The 22,721-nt window shown below is 38.3% G+C and overlaps 1 long non-coding RNA gene across 1 annotated transcript; it reads left to right on the top strand.

Annotated features, from left to right (window-relative positions):
* Positions 1-755: 755 nt before the first annotated feature.
* Positions 756-21,710, top strand: LOC148127042 (uncharacterized). Its single transcript, XR_015741451.1, has 5 exons — positions 756-890; positions 1,005-1,097; positions 2,451-2,599; positions 20,935-21,039; positions 21,472-21,710. It is a non-coding gene; the product is annotated as an uncharacterized LOC148127042 (long non-coding RNA).
* The last annotated feature ends 1,011 nt before the right edge of the window (positions 21,711-22,721 follow it).

Genomic DNA, 22,721 nt, shown 5'->3' with positions numbered 1-22,721 from the left:
GAACTCAAACCCACCTCAATCATTGAAATATATCAGTAGAAAAATTTGGAAATTGCACATTGAAAAAATACCCTATATAATCTTGTTTCTAAAGGAGCTCTTAGCACCAGTTGAATGACTGGACTTTTAAATATGCTTACATTTTATTTGTTTTGGGTGATATGACCAAGGTGCAACAGTTACAGGTGAGAATTCTGAAGTACCTGCAAGGAATAATTAGACATGGCCTTTAGGCAGAAGAGTTGAACTACCTGGAGAAATGCAATGTTTCCAAGCCAATATCAGTCTCATTATTTTCTCCTTTAAAACCACAAGGCAGCGGAGTCAGGGCATAGGAACTGTTCTTAATTAAAGAAATGTCATATTGATAATAACCTACCTTATATTAGACAACGTATGACAGCAATTAAAAGACTAATTTATGATATGTACTTCTTTATTTTAATAACTTATATCCAACTCCCCCCCAAGGCATCAGAGAAGGCAAATGATTAAAAAATAAACAACCCTAAAGAGTTAAAAGGTCCTCAGTTCAAATCATTCTTAAAATGGATTCAGTTTAAAAAGGGATGAAGAAACACAATTGGTCCTTGAATTTTTGGTTACCCTTATTCCTCTAAGGAAAACCTTGATTTTCCGTTTACCTTTAGGTGAATGTGGGTATACGTATATGTGTGTGTGCATGTGTGTATTTTCATATTATGTATACATATTACATGTATACAAATAATGTATATGATTTGTACATGTTTATATCTATTTACCAGTCGTTCTCTGTCTATGTCTCTATCACCTCTATCTCTTTGTGTCATACCAGGTCCAGTGCAGCCTTTTCAGCATGGTCCATCCAGAAATGTTGGAACTGCAGCTTCCTGCTTTCCCAGTCACTGGTAGGATTTTGTGATAGAGTTAAGCAAAGTTCCCTCCGAGTTTGTGGGTTCACCTCTGTATTAGTGCTCCCTTCCCCCTTTCCTCCTAACCATCATCACTTTTATTTTGGATAGTGAGAGTGAGCATCATCGAGGCCATTTGCCATCAACTCCCCAGGAAGCCTTGACACAACACTACACTGGGGAACATTGTGAAGAATGACAACGGTGAGGGCCTTCTGTCTTTGTTGCCTAGCAGGGAAAGTGAGGGACTGACCAGCATTAACAGCGCCCTTTGTGAGGATGCTGAATGTGATGCCAGCCTGGCTGTTAACCTCTACAGGGTCTCCTGGTAGCTTTGCTGCAATTGGTTTGCTTTAAAAAAGTTATTATGTACAGCTGCTTTTCTAATGCTCGTCGTTTCCAAGGACCTTATTATTAAAACCTAGCATCACTGCTATCACACAGGGACATATACACCCACCATTGTAGAGGGTGCTTTCATATTTTCTCATTTCAGTGTCTGAAAAGAATTGCCAGGATACATTTGAAAGGTTAATTTTCTGGGTAATTGCTTTATAGAACAATTAAGCACAGCACAAGGGCACAGCCACCAACATAAAAGGCAGCAGATGTGGCTGAACTTTCAAAAGCTCTTCTGCATTCAATAAGAGGCTTGGTTCTTGCGTGCTTCCAAGATGTTGAAGTCTCACTGTCACCCAGATGTGAACCACCTGAGACTATTCCTCTGTTCTACCCTTAACTTTAAAGATCAGGGGTGCATCAAAAACCTCAAGGATTGATGGGAAAATGTGAAGTTCATTTCAGATTCTGTTTCTCTTAACCCTATCCCACCAGCCCCAGTAAAATCAGATTAAAATGCCTCCAGCGACTGATGTTTGGAGGTATTTAAAGTCAGATCAAAGCTTCTAACCAATTCTTTTAGGTAGCACATTTGATGAGAAACACAGGTGATCTAAAATATTAAGCCAGCAGCCTAGCTAATTTTCTCTTGCTGCCCTGAATTCTCCCTTCTGATCCCCTTAAAAGACCAAGCATGAAGAGGAAAATGATGTTTTAATAGACTCATAGATCATCCTAATCTCCCCCAGTTTCTGGATATGATTTTTTTCAACATTCTAACCCCATTGTAAAATACTTGGTGGGATGAGAAGATACAACACGCTTGCTCTTTTTGACTGTCTGTCTCATACAACTGTGCATTTATGCTCTATAGATGTATCCATCTGCATTTTGCAAACTGAGAGAGGATCAGGATATGACTTTCTTTTTTAGATTTTTGAACAAACAAGCAAGCAAACAACAAACAAGTTGGTTCCTCTTCACAGAGACGTGAATATTCCCCAAACTGAGATCTTTTCAGAAAGGCTGATAGCAAAAGAGCTAAGCAATGAAAGGGGGACTGCAGAATTAAATACCTAGATGGAAGCATGAATTGAGTACTGAAACGTTTCCCCAAGACTGTCCATCAGGAAGAGTCTTTCCAAGTGATCTGTATGTGAGGAAATGCAATATTTATGCTGAAGTATACAATAATCTCATTTTTAAAAAATTTAACAGACCTCAAGCAGGTGGAATACACAAAGCTGCATCTCATCTCAGATGTTCCTACTCCCCTCACCTGGAGTACAGAGGGCTTTGAGAAATCAAGACTCCAGGTACAACCACAGCATCCTTCTACAGATTCTTCTCTAACTTTGAAAATAAAGGTAAAAAGAAGCTGCTCACAGTCTTTGGTGGTGCTTTAAAAATGTTGGTGGGAGGAGGGAGAGAAAGCAGGGAAGTGTAACCTTGAAAACAAAATGCCAGAATAGTGATATAAGCATTTAGTCTTGAAACCAATAAAATGGTGAGAAAGAAATTTAAGATTACCCCATCTTGATTCTATTTGTTATAAGAAGTTTCAAGATTTCAAGATTCAACAATAGCGTTCCTGCCTTAAAAGGTGACAGTGGCCAGGAGGTATGGACCCCTGGTCACTATAATTGGGGAGTCGCTGGTTTGGGAAATTGAAGACCTCTACCCAGTGATCATCCCTTGCTACCTTTCCTCCTCCCCCCTTCCCATGACCACTTCTGCAGTCCTAATGTGGACAAAGCTATGGCTTTCCCAGTAGTAATATATGGCTGTGAGAGTTGGACCATGAGGAAGGCTGAGTGCCAAAGAATTGATGCTTTCAAATTGTGGTGTTGGAGAAGACACTTGAGAGTTCCTTGGATTGCAAGGAGATCCAATTAGTCAATCCTAAAGGAAATCAATTTTGACTGCTCCTTGGAAGGACAGATACTGAACTTGAAACTCAAATACTTTGGCCACCTAATGGGCAGAGAGGACTTGTTGGAAAAGACCCTGATATTGGGTAAGATGGAGAAGGGACGGCAGAGGGTTAGATGGTTAGATAATGTCATTGATACAATGAACTTGAATTTGGTGAGTTCCAGGAGACACTGGAGGACAGGGAAGCCTTTGCATGCTCTAGTCCAGAGGTCTCCAAATTTGGCAACTTTAAGACTTGTGGACTTCAACTCCCAGGCTGCTGTAGTCCATAGACTCCACAGTGTCACAAAGAGTCAGGCATGACCTAGCCACTGAACAACCACAAAGTGAGGCCATCTTTTGAGCAACAATAATTTGGGAAGAAAGGAGACAAAGAAGCTGAGACTCTTTCTCATGTTAAAATTGTAGTTTGTTTGATGTTACAGCATCCCAGCCTTCAAATAGCCTTGGAAGGAAAATATTCTGGGCAATGGCTAAGAAGGCTGATGAACAAGGGCACAGGATCATTTCCATGGCATCATCCAACTTCTACACATCTAGCAAGGGCAAAAGTTCTATGTTGTAGAGACAGACAGTTCTCGCATTTTAATAAAAATGCCTTCAAGGGGTGAAGTGTAAAAGAAGGGCTCTGAAAGAATCTTTAGCTAGAAGGCATATAGTGCCAGCGCTTTTTATGAAGACAAAGTGTACATTTTACTTTTATGTTTGAATGTTTGGAAAGGACCAGGCTTATTTTCTCCAAGTTTAGCCTTGGAATTGGGATTTGAAATTCCAGAAATCTTGCTGTCAGTTCTGGAATCTGAAACGCTAGCATACAATATTTGCAGGGCGTTTGGTTAGAGATGGTTGATTTGGTAACATGTCTCTGCTAGATGGGGAGACAATAATACTGAGGACATGTTTAGGAGAACACTTGTTTTGTGAAAGACCCATAAACATTGAAAAAAATTATCCAGTATTTGGAAAAGAATTGTGTGGTACAGGCAGCAACAGAATTGTGATGGTTTTGCAGCTGGGGTCTCCAAAGCAATAACCATGTTTGGGACTATAAATATAGACATGGATCATTGTCAAGTTTTTCAGAGTTTCTTATCAAAATGTTGGACTATGGGGGGAAAAGACTTTACTACCATCTCCAGACTCAAAGCATTGTGGTGTGAGAGCTGGAAAAAATATTTGAAAACTATTTCTAAACCAGAAAGTTGAAAGATTCACTAGACGAGAACAACTACATAATACTTGAGTTTTAAGAACTGCTACAAAAATTATTGGGTCTTTGGTATAACTAGTTTAGAATTCATATTTTGCTACAATTGACCTACTTGGCATAGAAGACAATTCCCAAGGAGCTGGCTGTTGTTTAAATCAAGGTCCCATTCCTGCCCTTTTAAAATAGGGCTCTAAACTGAGATTTGCTTTAATAATTTATTTCAACTATAGCTAAGTAAATCATGGAATCTAGTCTGTCCTTCCTTCCTTCCTTCCTTCCTTCCTTCCTTCCTTCCTTCCTTCCTTCCTTCCTTCCTTCCTTCCTTCTCCACCCTCCCTCCCTCCCTCCCTCCCTCCCTTTCCTCCTTCCTTCCAATCAGGACTGCAAAAATGATAGATGTATAGAGATAGATTTTATATATATATATATTTGTTTTCTTAAAGTTTTCGCAGGTATTTACATGTATGTTATTCAGCTTTGTTCGGGTATTTTCCCACGTCATTGTAGTTGTGCTTTTAAAGTTGTAGCAAGATAGATAGATAGATAGATAGATAGATAGATAGATAGATAGATAGATAGATAGAGAGGGGGTAAAGGGGGGGGTAAAGGGGGGAGACAGAGAAGAATCACAATGACCAGTTTTTCCGCATTATCACTACATTGTATAATTCCATATTAACAGGATTGAACCTGATTTTTTTCTTCCTAAATCTTATTTACAATAATATGAATAATAAACCAAAGCAAGACAACTCAAATTGTATGGATCATAGTCACCTTATTATATATTACGTTTCTAGGACTATAAAATCAATGCACAATCCTTCATAAGCATCCACAGAATCCTTTGTTTTTTAATACAAGATTTTCCAAAAATTTAACCTGCACCATGTCAAAGACTTTTTCTACATCCCATGAAACCACCAGTGCCAATTCAAGTTTCTCTGATTGAAACTCTAAAACACCAGTGAACAATCTCATATTATCTAAAATCTGTCAGCCTTTTAGAAATGAATTATCAAGAGTATTATAGTTTGCAAATTCTGTGCCAGAATTGCTTTCAAGTGTTACTTAGCATCTCTATTTAAGTAAAGAAAGCAGATGGGAATTGCCCAATCTTTACTTGGGTTCAATTCAATTCATATCAAAACTGATATGCTAATTTCACAAAATAAAGGGTGGGCAAACACCTCTATTTATAAAAATATATTAGACAGCTCCAACAATATAGGAGCAAAAATATTTATTAGTTATCCTATTACATTCTAGAGGAAAACCATATGGACTAGCAACCTTCTGTTTTTATAAACGTAAAATGTATTGAACAGGTAGTCCTCGACTTCAATCATTCATTTAGTAATCCTTTGAAGTCGGAGCATTGAAAAAAGTGATTTATGACCACTTTTCACATTTACCACTGTTGCAGCATTCCCCATGGTCATGTGATCACAGTCCAGACGCTTGGCAAATGGCCATGTATTTATGACAGTTGCACAGTCCCAGGGTCTTGTGATCACCATTTGTAACCTTCCCACCATTTGCAACCTTAGGAATAGAAAATTTGGGCTCAATTGTAGTCTTAAGTCAAGGACTACCTGTAGTTCCAATAACATTGCATTTAATATAGTGCAGCCAAATCAAGCATTTGATTTGTTTGCAAAAATTGTTTACTTTGTCATCAAAAGCCATTGAGTCGGCACTAAGGATAAAAGTTTTAACAGGTATAAAGTATAATTTTTTTTTGAAAAATGTCTTTAAAGATATATTAACAGCTACGCAAAATTTCATAAATTCAAATATATTTAATATCTTTCAAAAGAAGGAATTTAAATTATTACATGCTTTACACACTGTTGGCCTCAATCTAGAAGCTGATTACATAAAGTGGACATGGAATTCAGGAAATAAACAAGAATTTATATATTATTCCGAAGTAGGATTTTTCTCACAAGCACATAAACATTTTTCATTTACTTTTCCAAATTATTATGCTCAATTTTCCCTCTTCATCTTTCTGAAAAAGTTATCTCAGGTTTTAAATTGCCCAAATTATAGAAAGTCTTTCTTTTCTTAGAAGAATATCCCAGATCTTTAACATTCATAGAATATAAAGATATAGTGTATGAATATAAAGATATAGTGTATGCCCCTCACAAATTTAGTAACAAAATAAAATATTTAGTAATAAATAAAAACAAATTTCTGAAACACAAGGGAAGTATTAAACTTAGAGAAACTTAAACTATCCCATCTGTAATAAAAAGTATACAATTGGTGTATTTGTAGAAATAAATTAACATTTTCAGATAAACTCCCCCCCCCCTCAAAAAAAACCCTTTTACTTTCTGCAAGGTGAACTTCAAAATTCTTTACCTTTGTTAATTATTTGGGGTGGGTGGGTAGAAAGGAAATCAAGAAATAGCATTATGTTCATTCTTCTATAATCCAAAGAACTTGTTTATTGAGAGAGCTGCAAACTATTATTTCAAGTTGACTTAAAGGAATTTAACTACAGTTAGTCTGGACTGCGATTTTGAATGCACATGGAGAACCCACATAATATGCAGGTTCAATTTTTAGACTGTTTTCAGTTTCCAATGAAATTCACCTTTCAAACAGCATTAGAAACTGAACTTGCTCCGTGTTTAAGTAAATATTGAGGGATCATATTTTTACTGAACAAATCTTCTATCCAAACCATTGGTCTTCAAGGCTCAAAATTTCACGAATGAAGGCAAATATATGTGTTCCAGGATAATGTAATCCCGATGACTGACTCAGATTGGATCAGTCAACATGTCTTTGGTGACCCAAAGGTGCTTTTTCAAAAGGCAACTGGACTTTGTATTTCCTTGAAGACATTTCATTTCTCATCCAAGAAACTTCTGTTCAGAGCTGAAGAAGATGCTTGGATGAGAAGCGCAACATCTTCAAAGGAAAACCAGAAAGTTCAGTTGCCTTTAAAAAAGCACCTTTGAAACAACCATGACCTGGATGACTGAGAATCTCCCTAGATATTTCTTTCGTGAATTTTAAATCTATGTTTTTTAGTTGATCAATCTCCATCTCATAAAACTGTGATCACCAAGTCCATCTTCTGCATGTTGGCCTTGACTTTTGCCAAAGCCCAAGTTAGAGTTTTGAAGGCATCAAAAGTTACATTTTAAAAAAGGCTCAGGGATGTTGATAGAATCTTGAGTTGGAATAATTTTTTTATATTGATCAGAGGTAATATCACTACTATAGATATCAGAAGTATCAACTCTATCTTATAGCCTTTGCTTACAAATTTGCCCACAGATGACATTTTCTCTCAGTATATGAGCTATGGAATGGGATAAAAATAGCTTTTGTTATCTGAAATTATTATTCCTCTGCCAGTATTCAAAACTTAATTAAAAAGGAAATAGATAAAATTTGCTTATCAATCTAATAAGCAAGCAGTCCAACCTAAGAGGTATTCTCTAAAGATAAAAAGAGTGAGAATTGCAGTTTAAGTTGTTTCCATTTTAACCAGATGTCAATCTCTACTCTTAATTCCATTGCACAACTTTCCTAATTCTAATAGCCTTCAGGCACAACAGACTACAACTTCCGCACTTTGGGAACACCAAATCTAAAACGATAGAGGGTATCATTTGAGGGGAAGTAACTTCGGAACCCCTCTTAGTAAGTACCTTGTATCTTCAGAAAGTACCATCTCCTTCCTTTCTTTTGAGTGGCTACCATCACTCACATTTAATATTTTATCCCAATGATAATGATTCTCAATGCTGCAAAACTCAGATTATGGATCAGTGTTTTCTTGCCTGTACAACTGAAACTGCATTTATACAGTTTATAGCCTTGGTGATATTAATTCTTCGAATAGTTCCCTTGATGGATCTGAATTACATTGCTTAATCAAAGACCAGATCATGTATCTTAAGATGGAATATGGAGTCCGCAATGTAAAATAAAAAGTCCTCGCAAAAAGCAGAATCCTCTGGAAGTCTCTCTTTCAAGAGTGGCCAATAGACTTGATTTAATCTCCCTAATAAGATTTGAAGGCACTGTCTGAGGTGCTGCTGCTGTAGGCCATATGGAACCATATTTTAGTCACACTGCTGTGCTTGCTGGAATTAAAAGAGTGTTGTCATTAATCTCTGTTCTCATTTGAAAACACAAACCTATAATTCTCTTTTCATGGCTATTTCTTATGTTCTTCAAAGCAGAATGTTCTTTAAAAGCTGCAACCATGCAATGCGAAAAAGATTTCAGAAGGCCAGAACAATTCATGCTGAGAACTGCAATACTGTTAAATTTATAGTAAGCCATTTTTGTAAATGGATGGGTCTGTTTTGAAGGTCCGTAGAAATAAGACAAGAGACCACAGGGCTGGCTAGGAGCAGAGAAATTCATGTTAGTGAGTTGGAGTGAGGTTTACTGATGCATGTTGAATCACTCAAAGGTTGCAATATCAAATTATGGGTTTTACATACAAAACAATCATTACAAAGCTCTGTGCCGATGGCCACTTCAAACATAGTATTTTTAATGGGTAGTCTCTCCCAAACAACCTGAGATGAAGGACCCCCTATGAATGGGGCTAACTCTTGTGTGGGCAATCTAAGATTCCCAGAACCTCTCAATGTTAAAACTCCCTTTTTTACAACCCTGTAATCCCTTAATTCAGGGTAGAGTTGGAGCAACTGGATGGAGCTGAGAGTTTACTGGCTGGATGCCCTTCCTGACACCATGCAGAGTTCACAGCAGATATTTTTTTTGATAGCGCTCTAGGAGAGAAACAACCGCATCTTCATAGACTTGAATTTCGGTAGCATAATGTTGAGAGGAGAAACTTTCAACACAATGCTATCAAAATTCAAGCCCATGGAGATTCTCAATCATCCAGATCATGATTATCCCAAGGGTGCTTTCTCCAAAAGGCAACTGGAATTTCTTGGGTTGTTTTTTTCCCTGTTAAAACATTTCACTTTTAAAGAAGCTTCTTCAGTTCTGAACTGGATGAAAAACAAAACATTTCCAAAGAAAAAAACCCAAGAAAGTCCAGTTGTCTTTTGGAAAAAAGCACCTTTGGAACTTTTTGGGACTAATAATCTGTAGCAAATCACCATTTGTTGAAGACATGATTATTTTTGCTCATTTTCAAAAACAGAGGGTAAGTACACCTATTTTTCCTAAAAGCCTAATCTTGGGAATCTCCATCATCACCACATCTCCAGCAGCTCCCAGAAGCCTCTCCCTGCAGATTAAGAGGTCAGCTTCCTGAAAAAGCAATTGTTACCTGTCCTTCCTCAAACTCCATACAACCTTCCACTGAGAGCTGCTCTGTGTCACTAGACAACTACAGTATTTATTTATTTGTACCTCACTTTTATTATTTTTACAAATTGGTGAACATATCTAGTATAGTTTCTCCTCTTATTTTCCCCACAACAACATCCCTGGATGGTGAGTTTGGCTGAGAGAGAGAGAGAGTGACTGGTGCAATACCACCCAGTTGGCTTTCATAGCTAAGATGGGACTAGAACTCACAGTATCTAGCTTTCTAGTCTTAGCCACTAGATGTCAACCCTGAAGCCATCTTGGGACATCTTCAGGGCTGCCACAGTAGGGCTGTCTAGAGCTATGGAAATGGGAGGGGGCCAGGGGGAGATAGAGATAGCTGGGGACTTGTAGCCAAAATAAAATTCTTCCTCCTGGGAACCAAGAATATTCTCACCAGGTACTGAGGAGCCATAGACTGAAACCAACTGGAGTTTGGGTGGTGACTGGATTGGATCATGTGATGGACACATGGACTGACTTTTAATTTGGGTGAGAAAAACCATGGGGCTTTTAGATTCCAGTTTTCACCAGATGTGCCAATATGACATGCCTAATAAATTTAGACTTTGAAGGACACCTTGGCCTCAGAGTTTTGATTGTGTTGGGTCTGTTACTTGGAACCTTGACACTAGACTAAGCTTGCTATCCTAAGTTGCCGACACACATGAAAACAGGGGTTCTTTTTTCTGTGGTAATGAAATATCTTGCCGGCATAAATTCATTAAGCTGTTTGCCTTAATGAAGTGAGCAGATGGTTTAGATATTGTGTCATGAACTTTGACCATCATCCTCTGCAATTTTGACTGTATTTTAGCAACAGTTCTGGGTTTTCTTTTCTTCTCTTTCAAATCTTTTCTCACAGAAAACAATTCATGAATGTAAAAACAAATCAAGTTATGCAGTTCGTTATGCAGTTAAAAGTGCACATGCAAATCAGCTTAATCTTCTGGGTTTAGGGTGTGTTTTCTTTTAAAAAAAAGAATATGACAGACATCATACATTCAATTACCCATCCTATATTTAACTCCTGAGTCTAGGAAAGGGTCTGCGACTCAAAGGAAAGGAAATTTCATTAGAAATGAAATGTATGAGTAAATTAGAAAACATTAGTCTTTCATATGAGCACGGATGTGGCTTAACTGGAAGTGCTTATATTTAACAAAAAGCAAAGACCGTGTCATTCCATGAGAAGGCATCTGGGGAACATCTGGCTTTCCCTGCATTCCACAGTGGGCCTCAACCACTGCAGATCTGTTTGGCTTATTGGTCCAACAGTCCTTCCCAGGTGCATCTTAGAACTGCTTTAGGATCTGCTAATCCTTATCTAATGAATCACACACCTATGCGTATCTCCTTGGAAATATATTCTGTAAGGTTGGATGAGAACTATTTGTGGAGATGATTGAGATGACAGTGACTTGAATTCTGCCTCTGAATCAGAGGCAACTTCCAGCTTTTTCAAGACAAGCTGACCCCAAATCCCTCTTTCTACCACTTACTAACTCTTCTGTGGCTAAAGAAGCTCCAAACTTGGAAAAACCCCAGAGAGAAGTGTGGCAGGGAAAGCCATGTGAAAGGTAATATAAATTCTGCTCTTCCAGACATCAGTTCCTTCCTATTGCTTTCAAAGGAAGATGGCTTCCTGCCTAAGATTTAGGGTCTTTGTTGGTTTATCTCTAGCAGGCCATTTGAAATGTTAGTTAAGTGCACCTTCCTCGGTTAGAATACCAGTTGAAGAGTTAGTGTTTGTTTCTGAGTAAACATGCATATAAGATTAACAGAATAACACAGTAACAGAGTTGGATGGGACCTTGGAGGTCTTATAGTCCAACCCTTGCTCAGGCAGGCAACCCTATGTTATTTCAGACAAATGTTGTCCAATCTTTTCTTAAAAACCTCCAGTGTTGGAGACCCACAACTTCTGAAGGCAAAGCTGTTCTACTGGTTAATTGTTCTGACTGTCAGGCAATTTCTCCTTAGTTCTAAGTTGCTTCTTTCCTTGATTAGTTTCCAGTCATTGCTTCTTGCCTTGCCTTCAAGTGCTTTGAAGAATAGGTTGACCCCCTTTATTAATGTATTTATTTACTTTATCAATTTACTTATTTGAAAAAAATAATCCTGGGCAGTTTCTCCCCAAAGCTGCAGCTACAGTATATATTATTTCAGTGAATCAGTCAATAAACCTCCTATGTACAATTTATTTTAAAATAATCATTAATGTGCTCCAAAACACGATAGGAAAAGAGAGACCTAATCAGCAAGAAGCCCTTGAACCCATGACTTTGGGTTGCTCAAGGACCAATTCCAGACACAACTGCTGAAAACCAGGAGTGTAATTTAAAGGTATCAAAACTCAGAAACAGTAGTGTAAGTCTTACATTATATTTAACATAGTATTACAAAAAGAAGAAAATCACTTCTGGCCAAGACAGCCATATTGTACTGCCAATATCAGAAATATATATATCTGAACAATCCTTTGGCTTCTGGGCTTTGCATATGGGGCACCCTCAGATGGGACCAAACAACTGGCTGTGATGTTAAGACTTGTCTTATGATCTTATGCTACAAAGAAAAGGCCCAGTTCAGATGTAACAAGAACCCAGGTTTGTTGCCCCTTGCTCCCTCCTGCTCTGTACATACTCTTGTTAATTAATCTATCCTGTTCTTGGTAAGTTAATCAAACCACAATGTGAGAAATTTTGAAATCATGGGGAGTTATATTTAACATTGAAACTGGTGTGTCAAGGGGAAGAAGAGTAAATTAGGTCATACTACTCATAATTCATCAGGGTCAGAAAGCTCTGATTCTCCACTGGGAAAGTATTTGTAATGACAAACATAGTTTCCTCTTTAAAAAAAAATAAATAGTTGAGCTCCTCACTTCTCTGAGGACTTCTTAGGTGCTGGTCATTGCTGATTATATATTAATACATTTATTTTATAGAGCAACATTAGACCCATCTCTGAATGATTCAATCTAACACGTCTTTCTTTCCACACCTGAAAGCCAGTAATAGTGAAGTTGAAGGAACATTGATGATGTTACCTATTTTGGTAATGAACCATCTGCAAGAAAACCATCAAGCTCAGACAGCACCAAGGACCCCACTGCTCAACCCTGAGCTACAAATATTGGAACCATTCATTGCCTGCAGATTCTGGGTGTTGAAGTCCCCACCCACCTGACCTCAACAAAGGATGGATTATATTTTCCCGGATCAGGTTATTGTTGCAAAGAAAAAGATTCCCTTCCTACAAAACCACAATAAAACCATCTTCTTTCCCTCCTTTTCCCAATACTCCCCTGATGTCTTTTCTAAAGCCTTCTGTAAAATTTCTAATCTCACAACGGAATTTTAAATGGTTGCTTCATGACCGACAACATGTGCTCTCTATCAGGCCAAGCTTGTATTTACATACTTTTCATGATAAATCAACATATGGTTCTTGTTTCGAGAGAGTGGAGTGCTTCATATGACAATATCATTCCTTTATTAATACTTGCTTTCTTTGGGGGAAGATGGCAAAGGGAGCCTTGTTTGTGGTTCTTCAAGTAAAAGAAGCAACAACTCTGCTAATGATAGTATTGTGATTCTTGCTCCAAGCTGGTTTGCTGTCAACCCTGAAAACAGATGAAATCCCCCTCTCCTCCCCTACCAGTCTTAGCATATGCATAAAAGAAGAAGAAAAAGAAAGAAAGAAAAAACCCTAGCAGGAATTTTGCAGCAGACCTGTTTGAAAATTTTCATTAGTTGTAATATTTTTGTTCTCAGAGTCAGTTTTGCATATAGATCATTTTAATGGGATTATGGTTCTTCCTTCCTGCTCTATGCCTTTTCATTTTCTGCATCCTATTTAATTATTTCCTGCACACATTGGAGATTACCTTTTAGGGCAGGCTGGAAGTGTAGGAAATAGGAACCAGATATTGTGGTATCTGTTCCTTCCTTACAGGCCCAGATGCCTATTCTGCCTTTCTCATAATGCTTTGACCAGGGGTGTCTAACCTTAGCAACTTTAAGTCTTGTGAACTTCAACTCCCAGAATTCCTCAGACAGTGGGCTTCAACTCCCCGAATTCCCCATGACTGGTTGGGGAATTCTGGGTGTTGAACTCCACAAGTCTTAAAGTTGCCAAGGTTGGACACCTCTCAAACCCTTGAAGGCATGTGTTTCCACAGACAGATGGGAATAAACATCCAGACATTTTTTCCTGCTTATGTAATCACAAAAGACCTTTGTCATTTTGTTGTGTTCCCATTTCTTCCCTTCTCTTTGAACTGTGGTGAATAATTCCTCTGCTCTTTCCCAATTTACACCCTCTTGGATTCGGCAGACAGTTATCATATCCACCCTTTGCAATCCTTCAGCCAAGCTAAACACCCTGTCACTCTTTTCATGTTTCCTCATAAATCAGTGCAAACCTTTCATCGTTTCTGTTTCCCTCCCCTGACTCCTGGCCAATGGGTTGACATTGTTTTGCTATTTTGGTAGCCAGAGAATGGCCATTCCAGGTAAAGTTTGCCAAAAGGGCAGGATCAGTGCAAAACTTAATTAAAACCACCTTCTTGCTTTGATTCACCCCAGTTGTTTCACAGCCTAGAGCCTTGATCTCACAGCCCTTGGCTAAGGCAAGTAAGACTTACTCATGCTAGCAGGGCCATTAATTGCACTTGTTCTAATGAGTGAGTAAGGGATTCCCGGATCAGCCTCAATTAAAAGCTGCTTTGAACAGCCCTTATTCATTCTGGGTTGCAACTTTGCATGCATCAGACATAGAAGAGATTCGAGAGCTGGTCCTGACTTCCTTCATTAGTTCAGGAAAAAAAGCTTCCATGCTTCCTTTCAGCCACCTCAGGGCAGAAATCCCGACCTTTCCAAAGTATTTCAATTCAAACTCTTGTTCTATTCAGTTGTCCACATCTTGGGAAGTCAAACAACTAGAGAAATCCTTCTGTCAGAGGGATTTGCCAGGTGCTCTCCAAATTCTAAGTATCTGGAGCATCCAGTCTCAGGAGTGGCATTTTCAAAAGGAAAGTATTTCCCATGGTACATGGCACCTAAATATGGATTTCACTGTGATCCAATCTCAGGTGTCTGCATACAAAGGACCTACTTTAGAAGAATTGTTTTATTTTGTTGTCCATTCTCCCTTTGTTGCTGAAAAACTATAAGGAAGGAGATGGCTACACACTCGGCAAGCACCTGCCTGCAATTGGTTTGTTTGCCAGATTTCTTTTAAAACAACTGATAGTAAGCATATTCATGTAAAAATAAGCAATATATTAAGAGAGGGAAAGCAAGGGGCATAAACTGCAACTGAGCCTGTGCAGGTGTTTTTTTTTTTAAATTATAATATTGTGAAGCAGTATTGGAAGGAAAAATCCAATTTAAAAGCTCAATGAGTCGAAGTGACAGAATATACTGCATTGTTGTTTTGAACATGGAATGTTCCAATAGTACCCTTTTTACTGGCACAAACACAATTAAATACATCCTGATGCTTTTTATTCATTTGGGGATGAAAGGATTTATTTCCCAAGATTTGGCAGAATTTAATGCACTGCAGAATATTTAAGCTTAGTTCAGGTATAATGATCTTGAGCTAATAATCTCTGGTTTTATCAGCATAAGAATGAGCCATTTACTCTTCCTTAAGCCTCCTTAGTGATGGAATGGTCTAAAATCAAACTCAAACCAGGAAACTATGATTTAATTCCTGCATAATAAAAAAAAGATAGAGAACTCAAAATAGTTCAGATATAAATGGAAAGAATGGTTTAATTTACTGTGATATCATCACTAAGGTACATATCAAGAGTGAAATCGATACATGGATTATTCTTTGAGAGTTTTTTGTAAATAATCATTGGGGTATAATGAATACTAAACAGTATTAAGGTGTGGTAGATGATGATAGAGATAGATAGATAGATAGATAGATGATAAAAAAACATATTTAGATGTTTCTACAGTGCTTAAAAACAATAAAAGTGGATCATTTGTGAAGCAGAATGCAAATAGAAGGATACATTTCTAGTTTTCACCATATTTATGTTATTCCCCTTTCTCTCTCCAAGGTGATGAAATAATTTAGCAATATTATGCTTCCATTTCAAATAAATGATGACACATCCACCCAAATTCATATTATTTACTTACCAACACCCCCCAATCAATAACTTTTTTAAATGAAGTATGCCAACTATCTCAATACACATCAAAATATGAAGCTCATTCTCAACAGCTCCAGTGACTTCTGTCATTTCCATTTCATTTTATATCCATCTCCTCTTGTGCTTTTTTGACAGTTGTACCTCTTTTAATTAAAACTGAAGAATCGACTCCGTGGAAATATATTTTCTTTTAGTTAGCTTCAAATTTATCATTTGATGCTACTATGTGCAGAGCTTTTACAGTTCTTTGCAAAGCTATGATGGGAGGAGTAAATACTTCCTAAATAATTGCATTTTGTGTCTACAAATACATCCAAAATAATAGGTGAAAATGGTTGGTTAATGTAGTGAATAAGGAAGCTGACTTTGCTGGGAATATGTGAGAACGATTAACTACACAAAGGAGGCTGAAACATTTTTTAAATCCCAAGAAAAGAGATAATATTCAGAAATGGTTCAAGCACATACATCCTTGATTTACTAGAGTATAAGAATGAGAAAATTTAGCACAATCACACTGGAAAGAATCTGTTATTATAGCCACTCTCAATAAAAGTAGTTTATTGATGGTCTGGACTGGTTGATGGTCTACTTAAGGAGTTGATGGTCTGGTCTGATCTGGTGTACTTAGTGGGCCTGGTATCTAAGGACAATCCTGCTTGAGTTTTACAGATTCCAGAATTTATATAGATGTCGTTCTGATTATCTAAAGCAGTGGTCTTCAAATTTGACAGCTTTAAGACTTGTGGACTTCAACTCCCAGAATTCCTCTTCCAATCATGTTAGCTCAGGAATTCTGGGAGTTGAAGTCCACAAGTCTTAAACTTGCCAAGTTTGAAGACCCTTGATCTAAAGATTGAGACAACATACTTAGGGAACACAAAGCCAATGGAAGCAACACCTAGCAACTTTGTCTGATCTCAAGAAAAGCTAATAGCTGGATGAGAAACCAGCAAGAAGACTGGGAAGTCAGAAAGTCATCCAGAAAGAAAGCAATGGCAAATCATTTTGTATTGCTACTCATAAAGCAACATGGACATGGTCATGGACATACCCATCTCAAGAGAGGCTTCACCTTTCAAATGAACACCTGTGTGGCATGCTGCAATTGGTCCAAGTCTAGCCTAAACTATTAGCCTCAGTGGAAAGATAAGAAAGGAAATGTACATACAAAGAGATTTAGGAGAAACATGTTGCATGTTAAAAAAGCCAGTTTGGTTAAGGCACAAGATTATAAAATGGAAGACCATCAGTTCAAGTCTCCCCTTGGCCATGAAAACCAGCTGGGTAACCTTGGGCCAGTCACTCTCTTTCAGCTTACCTCACCTCACATGGTTCTCACAAGGAAAAGAAAAGGTAGAAGGTAATGTTGGATATGTTTGCTGCCTTTAGTTATTTGTAAAATATTTGTAAAATAATAACCATGATTTTTAATAAGTTTTGCTACCTCTAATCAGGCAGACTTTCAAGGATTAATCAACAGTCAATAATAAGAAATACTTTGTGGAGATCAAATAGGTTTCAGAATGATCTTGGGGAATACCGTAAGTGTATATTTTCTTCTTTCTGTATAGATTTAAAGATTAGGGGACTGGAGACTAAAACATATGAAGAACAGTTACAGGAATTGGGCTTGGCTAGTCTAGTAACGAGATGGGACAGGGGAGACATGATAGCAGTCTTCTAATATTTGAGGGGCTACCCAGAGAGGAAGGGGTCAGCTGTTTTCCAAGCACCCTAAGGACAGACAAGGAATAATGGATGGAAACTGAACAAGGAGAGATTCAACATAGAAATAAGGATAATTTTTCTGACAGTGAGAGCAATCAACCAATAGAACAGCTTGCCTTCAGAAGTTGTGGGAGCTTCATCACTGGAGACTTTCAAGAAGAGAGTGGACAGTCATTAGTCAGAAATGGTGTAGGGTCTCCTGCTTGGGTGGAGGATTGGACTAGGTGACCTACAAGGTCCCTTCCAACTCTGTTAATCTGAGTGACAAACTATTCACTTGAAAGAAATCTTTCATGTATGTGATAATTTTATGTCTGTTTTTTCTCTAGCATAGAACACGCACCTCCTTCTTAGCTAAAACTAGCTCTATCTCACCAAACCAAATGAAATAGGTTGCCCACTGATGGTGATTTTGGTGGGAAATTAAGATTGCCGTTGTCAAAAAGTTGATGGGCATTCAATCTTTGAAAGGTTAGGATGTAAACACAAATTGTAACATGTTAATTCCGTGTGCAGCTTGTATTCCTTCTAATGGGTTCTGCATTCCATACTCAAGATATTTTTGGGTTCCTAGGTCAAGTATCAGAATATCTGGAGCTGAAACTGAGTTAATCTTTAGTATTCTCTGCTGAAATGCAAGAATGTTTTTAATTCTTTCCCCTTTGAAAAAAGGGTGTGACCTTTTTCTAACATTTCCATCATAAATCTTGTTATTCAGCCATGTATAGGATCAAGTTAGTCAAATGTCTAACAACCCTTAATTTATCCTGCATTTTTTATAGGGAGGAAGTTCACATGAACGTTTGATTCTTTTAAAGAACATAATTGTTAAATGACAGGCCATGCAAATCCAATGCAAATAGAGATGAATTTTAAGTAATAACAAAATCAAAGCTAAACATTCAGAGACAGGGATTGGAGCTATGGCATAAAGCATAAATGCTACATGAAGAAAAGTCTAGCAGAGATCCAGACATTAACATACAGGGTGATCAGATGCTCACTGATATAAGAACATTAAAAAAAGACTCAGAAAAGCAGCTCCTGACTAACAATCAGAGCAAGATGATATTTATCGGGTCACCAGGAGTTAGAAACAACTAAGGGATTGAAACACAATATTTGGCCTGCATCAGTGGCCAATATTCCAGAGGTTTGAAACAGGATCAAAGAAACTGAATGTGGGGAAAGTAATGCATTTACAGTACGCCTATACTTTGTCAGCATAGTTCAGTATTTGTTCGGGCAAATTTTTATATCGATTTTAAAACCATATAGATTTAGCTTAGAATGTCATTAAGGGGTATATTTGGAAAGAAAATTGTGCCATTGGAAAAGTAGGCAGATCAATTCCATTATACTGTATTTAGAGCATTCAACTGTCAATAACACACAAATCTTTGGAATTCAAATGAAGAGAATTTTTTCCAGTTATGATGGTTTGTATGAATGTGGTGGTTTATGTGTAGGTTTCCATTCTTTCAGCACCATTGAAGTTAGGAGAATAAATTGAGTTACTGTATGAATGAGAGTCAGTTTGGTGTAGTGGGGAAGGTACCAGGCTAGAAGCCAGGAAACGGTGAGCGCTCGTCAGGGGTGGGATTCAAATTATGTAACAACTGGTTCTGAAGGTGTAGCTAGGTGGGCATGGCTAGGTGGGCATGACCATGTGACTGCATGGGCATGGCTTTTTTTGGCAGCAACCCCCCCCCCAATTTGGGGGCATTTTTACTCCCAGAAGGCTTCCCTTGAGCCCAGGAAGGAAAAAAAACAGAGCCAAGAGTGGGGTGCAGTAACCCCTTTCACTCCATTTAGGCACTTCCTGGGCCCCATGGAAGCCTCCTGGGGCGTTTTTGCTCCCAGGAAGCTTCCCTGGGGCCCAGGAAGGCAAAAATGGAGAGGGGGAGGTGTGCCCCCTCCATTTTTTGGCTTCTTGGGCCCCAGGAAGACTTCTGGGTGAAGTTGTAAGTGGCGAGGGAATCCCAGCACAGCTGTTCATAGGAACAGCTGATCGTCGGGAGGGGGAAAAGGAGAAATACTTTAATGAGTGACTGGGTGGGGAAGAACATCGTCAGCAATGTTGGGCACTCACGCAATGTTGCGCATGCACAATAAGGACTGAATGGGCGGGGAGGGGAGGCATGGGCAGAGAGGGGCGGGGCCAGCCAGGGGCACGATTTGCTGTTTCTCCGAACTGTGCAGAATCATAACAACTGGTTCTATAGAACCAGTCCAACCAGTAGAATCCCACCCCTAGTTCTAGTCCTACCTTGGAAACAAAGCCAGCTGAATGGCCTAATGGACCACTCACTTTCTCTCAGCCTTAGGAAGGAAGCAACGGAAAACCACTTTTGAAAATCCTTGCCAAACAAACTGCAGGGATGTGTGGAGGAAGCCTCTGAGAACTGGACTTGATTGAATGGAAGTAAAAAAAATGCTATGGACATATCAAGCACACAGAAATAAACAACATTTTGGTCCCCTCCCCTTAATTTTTACACAGAATTGTAAAAATCCCTGGCTGAACATCAGATCTGTTGAAATTCAGTCTATTGACGGGCTTAGCAACAGAAAATTGACAATATTTTTTTCATGAATAGCTCTATTACACTATTGAATTTAGTTGGCCTAATGGGGAAGCATAAAGAATTTTGCCCACAAATGAGTTTTTCTCCTTTTGGCAAATAATAAGATTCAGGAGAGTGTATCCTAAAATAGATGTTTCATAAAGCTTTTACCCTTGAATGAAAATAGAATATAGCATCACAGAAGGAAAAGACAATCATCAGAATGCTGAGTATTTTATTGTAATTATTTAAAAAGTACATACAAAAGAATCTTTTCAGTCACTAGCAAGATCTTTATGGTTCATGGCCAAATGATTTCTGTAACAGGAAAAAAAAAATATGTTAGCTCTTCCACTCTTGTCTACAAAGCGTGTAAAGTCGGCACAACTTTGAATTATTGTCATCTACTCTTTTTTTAAAAAAGAGCGTAACCCCCTCCTACCTAAGGAGCTGTAGTGTTTGAGAACAATGTGTCTCTCGAGATAATCTGTGGCAAAACGATGGATTTGGTTACTCCATTGTTTTCAATCAAAAGAACATTCCTTGTTATTCAAAGATGTAAATTCATGGCAGGAACTGATAATAAAATTGAGATTGGTGTATGTCCCATGAGGAAGAATACTCATATTTTTCTTAGCATTAATTGATTTGTTCTTCATGTCTTGTTATCCCATTTCAACCTGTTGTATGTCCTGTTACTTATTGACTATATTGTTGCTGTTGTTATTCTCCATGCCTTTTTCATTTCAGTGTGCAAACCAGAAGGAAGAAGAAGCCAAATGTGACAGATTCACAACAAAAAGAGACTGCGGTGGCAAACCGGCCAGTAGGATTTACAACTGTTTGGTAGAACTGGTAAGATGATGCTCGCAGAACTAAATAAAGCAGCTCTCAGGGGCTAGATTAATTTGCTCACTGTGATGTGAGCATGCCTGAAGGAGATAACATGGCAATGATTTCACCAGTGTGAACCTTCTATTTGGAATCAGAATCTGGGATAGCAAGGGACAGCAAATTGTCTCTAGCTCTTTCTGTGTATCTAGTATATCTTCTGACATAATTTCAGTTAAAAAAAACTGATGCAAATAGATTTTAACTTTGCTAGTTGAGGGTGGAGGGGAAAAAAAGGAAATAATGGACATTATTTTGAATACACTCCCTTTTTATGACCCTGCAATCCCTTAATTTGGGGTAGAGTCAGGGCATGGAGTTGAGCATTTACTGGCCGGATGCCTTTCCTGAAACTATGTGGAGTTCACAGGCGATATTTTTTCTTTGCACTCTAAGAGAGAAACATCTGCCACTACATAGGATTGAACTCTCAACTTTCCGAGTGGGAGGCAAGCATCTTCACCACCAGGCCACCATACCACTTAAATATGGGGTACACACTCTGTGGATTATGAAGAAGGGGTGCTTCTCCATTCCAGGCTTAGAAGCCAACACCAGGGAGCAGTTCAACACCAAGAATATCTTCAAATGCAATGCAGGAACCATACTAATAGATAAGTGGAATGCAGATCCTCCCATAGGACGTGTAGTTTATCTTCTAACAACTTGCTACTGTTCTCAAGTTCTGAAACAGTCTGTTTCACTCTGCAACAGTCCAATTAAGTTTCATAAAAATGTTAGGAAACTATCTTCCTCTCAGTGTCTTCTAATTTATTCAACTTGACATAATAGACTGTGATTAGCCAAGCATCTGATGCAGGGAGATATTTTTATCAGATACAAAGTCCCTCTTTCAGGAAGATGGATGGTTTACCAATGTGAAATATAAACAAACAAACAAACAAACAAATAAATGCAGGTAGTCCTCGCTTAAGCACTACTGTTGGATGTGGAATTTTGGTCATAAGTCATTGTGCTTGTTTAGATCTGACTTGTTTTTACTAAAGTTGTAAAGTGACTCAACGGTGGTCACGAAATGATTCACATGCTTCTTAAGTGAACCGTGTGGTTGTTAAGTGAATCCATTCTCTTGAATGGGCAAAAATCAGCAATAATGTCAGAGATCATGATCATAGGATGTCACAACTGGTCGTATATGCAAGCTGATTGTCAAGTGCCCAAAACACCAATAAGTTACTATGGAGGTGAGTGTGCTGCAGTTGTAAATTGGAGAACAGGTTGTAAGTAACTTTTTTTAGTCCATTGTAAATTCAAATGATTGTTAAAAGAGGACTATCTGCACCCCTAGCCATGATGACCCAGGGTGGTGATACAAAACAAACACAGTCACAAAAAAACAGTGAAACCCTTTTATTCCTTCACTTTGCTTCCAAGCTCCGAATATCCTTGACGGAAGACAAAAATACTCCCACACAACAGTTACAAGAAGAAGGAAAAAAGCAACACAAACCAGGCAAGATAAGAGCTGGAGGACATCCACAGATAACACACACTGGGAAGGACATCAAACTCAGAGAGGAACCATAAAGTAGAGCTATTTCCACACTTTGTTTCCAGCGTTCTCCTGTATACAAGTCCATCCTCTTATTCAATTGTCACAGCTGCAGCCCATGAAGAGGATCAAG

This window comes from Pseudonaja textilis, chromosome 2 (assembly GCF_049901715.1).
Source record: "Pseudonaja textilis isolate UNSWEBS1 chromosome 2, rPseTex1.2, whole genome shotgun sequence".
Lineage (NCBI taxonomy): Eukaryota > Metazoa > Chordata > Lepidosauria > Squamata > Elapidae > Pseudonaja > Pseudonaja textilis.
Note: the sequence above shows the minus strand (reverse complement) of the source record. Positions and strands in the feature narration are given on the sequence as shown.